General features: G+C 37.8%; 1 long non-coding RNA gene across 1 annotated transcript; it reads left to right on the forward strand.

The window, feature by feature from the left end:
• The first annotated feature begins 47 nt into the window (after window positions 1–47).
• Window positions 48–2,914, forward strand: LOC116086345. Its single transcript, XR_004116879.1, has 3 exons — window positions 48–93; window positions 1,558–1,637; window positions 2,779–2,914. It is a non-coding gene; the product is annotated as an uncharacterized LOC116086345 (long non-coding RNA).
• Window positions 2,915–4,882: the final 1,968 nt, after the last annotated feature.

A 4,882-nucleotide genomic window follows, 5' to 3' on the forward strand; every position in this document is an offset into this window, starting at 1 on the left:
AGTAATTGTTCGTATTCTGTCTGGACTCCACCCCTACAGTTACCTGGCAACAGCCAGGTATGCTCCTCCCCACAGTTAACTGGCAACTGCCAGGTAGGCCTGGCCCTATAAAAGGGGCTGCTTGCCCCCTTCTCTTTCTCTTCTCTTCCTTGTCTCTTGCTCCTTGCTCCCCTTCTCTCCCTATTCCCTTCCCTTCTCTCTCCATGTGGTCATGGCCGGCCTCCACTTCTCTACTCTCTTCTTCTCTCTGCCTTTCTCTGCCTCTACTACTTTCTTAACTCCCCTTCCCATGCCCTAAATCAACTCTATTCTATACTATACCAGTGTGTGTCTGATCTCTTCAGGGGGAAGGGATGCCTTGGCATGGGCCTGCTGAGAAAGTCTTTTCTAGTTTCTCTTACATCTAGAATTCAGACTTTGAGAGCCTTTGCTGATAGCTTTTACATAAAACAGCTGTTCTCAATGTTCTCAACCTGTGGTTCCAGATCCCCACAGGAGCTACATATTATATAACCTGCATATCAGGTGTTTGTATTACTATTCACAACAGTAGCAAAATTATAGTTATGAATTACAACACAATAATTTTATGTTTGGGGGGGTCACCACATGAGGAACTGTATTAAAGGGTCACAGCATTAAGAAGGTTGAAAACTACTGATATAAAGCTTAGTTCTGCAGAACTTGCAGCAGTTTTTAGCTGCCTAAGAAAAATCTCATGTCTGAAATAATATGCATATTAAGGAGGATTCTATAAGTGGGGAGTATGGGATCACTGCGTCACTACCACAGGATAATGAGAGACATTCTTGGACTCTAAGACAGCTATTGTTTCCCAAAAAGAAGGACAATAAGTTTAAAGGCCCAAGCTCATGGCTCAAAGCATGGTTTTAAAAAATAGACTTTCTGTCTCTTATCTTACAACCATATGCTGAAATAGTACAAAACCAAGATTCAGAGTTTAATATTTCAAGGGATCAAATTATTCTACCTCATCTTATGTGTGAAACTGGGAGTATGCTGAAGAAGGCCTGGGGTCTTGAGAACTGCAATAGAGAACTTCAGGACTGAGGGTTTAGGTCCTCTCACAGGTAAAGAGCCTGGACTTACTGTGGTATTGGATAAGCAGAGAAAAAATGTGAATTATGGAGGAAATAGTCACTGTTCTTATGACATTTTATTAAACAACCTTTTCTTTCTTCTTTCTCTTCTATGCTACTTTATCTAAGTTGTGTTGGAGCTAGTAAAATTTACAACTGAATCCACAGCAAGACAAGAGCTATCACACAGACCATCCCACCTCCTTTCATACAAAAGGAAAGAAACAAGTAGGCAGTGGTGGCAGTAGATTTCTCACCAGCCCTAGACCTGACATGTGGTTTAGGGTGTTTTTTCCTGGCTGTTTAACCTCAAAGCTTGTTTCTCTAGCCCTCTCACTATTTCTGTGAACTACTCAATATTGTTTTGATAAGCAACTTTTTGCTGTTGGACATGTTTCTAGGAAAGTATAGTTTACCAAAAGTGACCTAGAGTGACTAAACATATTAATTTCCACAGGAGAAACAGAAAGTTGACAATAATCTAAACACACAAAATAATACCAGTCCAGTTTTAGAGAAGAATTCTGCTTGACTATGGTAAGTTTGTAGTTTTTATAAGGTAAATATAACATTTATGCAAAAATCTCCTAAAGGTTTAGAGACAGTAAAACCAAAGAATATAAATATCCAGAACTGGTATTTACTCCAGAAATGTATAAGTTCTACAGACCTTAAGTAGTTCATTATTAAATAACCTACTAATAGAATTATTGCTTTAATAGGAAAAAAATTCAAAAATCGGATGATCATTTCTAGAAATGTTGAAATATTTTAATCAATAAAATACAGGAAAACAGAGATAGCAAACTTATCAAAGTGACAGTACCTTCTGTCCTGACTAGTTTGACCTTTTAAGAGGAAAGGTTGGGCTCTGACATAGCTTCTGCCACATCTCATGGCAGAAGCCACAACAGCACCTATGTCCTGGCCTATCACAAGTGAATCCTCAAAAGCTTTGCTTATTCCTTCTACCACTCTCAATTCAGATAAGATACAGAAGATGAGATCTGGCTTCCCCAGTGATTGTCTAGAGTGACAAAAGGAGGTGAGAGTAAGGGAAATGGCAGAATTTTTTTTCTTCCTTCTTTGTTGAAAAACAATATTTTGAGGTGCAGTGCTTTTTATAGAACTAGTTCAAATAGATCCTCCATGATGACTCAATAGCTGGTTTTATTTTCTGGTAAAGCTGTAGCATAATAAGTATCAGTTTTTTCTGTTCCTTTTTTTCCATTATTTTCATTATACTGAGTTTATGAATCTAAAAATACATTGGCTGAAATTCTATTTTCTAGGGAACCCAGCTAAAGACAAAAGCAATACTTTTATACAAACAACAACCAGTTAGTAGATATAGTGGAAAAAGACCTCAGTTACAAATAACCAAACTGAAATTAACTAGTCACAAACTTAATAAGAAATGCATAAAAGTCAATATTAAGAAAACAACCTAACTTTTAATTACAGTTTTTCATATGATATATTTTTATTGTATTTTCCCCACCACAGACTCCTCCCATATCCTCCCACCTTCCTATCCACCAAACTTTATTCTTCATTCCCGCTGTCATTTTTTTTTAAGAAAAACAACCAAAAATCAAAACAAACAAAAAGTTCCAATACAAAATATATCATGCATAGAATCCATTGTATGTTAACTATTCTTGGGCTCAATTCACAGAGACTGTACTGTGACAGCATGTATAGGATCTGCACAGATTCAAACCAGATAAAGTCCCAGGACTCAGAGGGAAGAGTGAATGCAAAGTCCTACCCCAGCCAAGAAGCTACATGTAATTGGTATCTGCTGGGAAAAGGTAGCTAACTTTACTGAATGTTTTTAAACTAAATTACATGATTTGAATGAACATTGTGTTCCAATAGAAGTCATATAAGAAGGGCCATAGAATTATTTATTACTCACAATCCACTGAAACCTTAAATTAATAGGTTAAGGAGTATGGCTACCTCAATATAAGAGTATAGAAATCAACCTGTGCCACTACTTCTGTGGAGAAAAGTGTTCACACTGAGTGCCTTTTTGATAGTGGTGCACCACCAACCAAACTGATTGTCCATGGCTAGATAATTATCATACCAGTTAATTTTTCTTTAAAATTTGGCAGTTGCATTGCTGTCTGTTGTGTTGCAACCCTTGGAAAATCTCCAGTGTTTGTGGCTCTGACATGGGATGGGAGGTTGTGGAGGGGTAACTGGGAAGTGGGATATCATTTAAAATGTAAATGAATGGAATAATTAATAAAAAAGAAATTAAATGTGAAGATGTAGTACAATTCAAATGCAGTATGGAGCTTTTAAAAGCAGACAACTTTTTTTACATGGAACAGAATCATCCTAAAATGCAGACTCAGATAACTCAAATACTCAGAGACTCAAATGTTTATCCAAATAACTTTTGCCTCAATAAAACTTGGATGGTTGGTGCTATTGCCTTGAAAGTGGACCTTCAGAAGGAACTTAGTTTATTGTGCATAATTAGTTAACATGTTGACTTGGTGAATGACTCTAATGAAGCTTGTATAGGGGTATTGAAAAGCAGTTTTACTACCACATGCTTGACAGAATTATAGTCTCTAAATCTGAGTTATAATCAACCTATTTGAGCATTTAGCAAAAGATTCTCTCAGGTCAGCATTTTACGTGTTCTTGTTAGGGCTGGAGATATGGCTCAGTGTTTAAGAGCACTAACTGCTCTTCCAGAGGTCCTGAGTTCAATTCCCAGCAACCACATGGTGGCTCACAACCATCTGTAATGGGATCTGATGCCCTCTTCTGGTGTGTCTGACAGGGACAGTGTACTCAGATATATAAAATAAATAAATAAATCGTTAAATGTTCTTGTTAGGGTCTGGAGAGATGGGTCTGGAGAGAGTATGTTATGTATAAACATAAGGACCTGACTTTGGAGCCCCAGAATCCAAGCAAGATGTAGCCACTCATCTACCTGCAACCACAGTGCTTTAGGAGCCAGAGACAGGAGGATAGTCTAGGCTTGTTGGCCACCAGCCTAGCTACAGGTTCAGTGAGAAATCCTGCCTCAAAGAAATAAAGTAGAGAATGATAGAGCAGGACACTCAGCATCTTTCTCTGGCCTCTATGTACACACAGGGCACACAGACTTGGGCACACGCACACACACACACACACACACACACACACACACACACACACGCTCTTTATTTAGTCCAAATGAAATTTCTTTTTAAAGATTGTATCTGTCTATGTGCATCTGTGTGTTTGCACAAGTGTGTGTACAGCTGTATGTGTTACATGCACCTGTGTGTATACAAAAGCTAGAAGAGGATGTCAGATCCCCAAGAGTTAAGAATTCTGGGCATCTGCAGGACACCCAGCTTGTTACATAGATGCTGGATCTGAACTTCAGACATCATGACTGTGCAGCACTCTTAACTACTAAACTATTTCCAGTCCTCTCCCCCTGGACATTTTTAAATTTATATAGTCTTTAAATCTACTCCTGTGCCAGAATCTTATTAATATGTAAGAAATGTAGAAAAATAGGTGTTTAAAATTCAAGCATTATAGTGGTATATTTTTAGTATTACACAGAAGTAAAATTCTAGAAACAAAGAACATTTTCAACCCTATGTAGTTTGTTCCTCCAGTTATTTCAAACATTGTAGGGCCTATATGGATATTGCATACCCATCTTATGTTCACCTCTCTAATAATCATGCCAGCATATAAGTTTTGCTTAAACATTTTTTAAAAACAAATCTTGAGCCGGGCGGTGGTGGCGCACG

Source organism: Mastomys coucha, chromosome X (genome assembly GCF_008632895.1).
Source record: "Mastomys coucha isolate ucsf_1 chromosome X, UCSF_Mcou_1, whole genome shotgun sequence".
NCBI classification, from domain to species: Eukaryota; Metazoa; Chordata; class Mammalia; order Rodentia; family Muridae; genus Mastomys; species Mastomys coucha.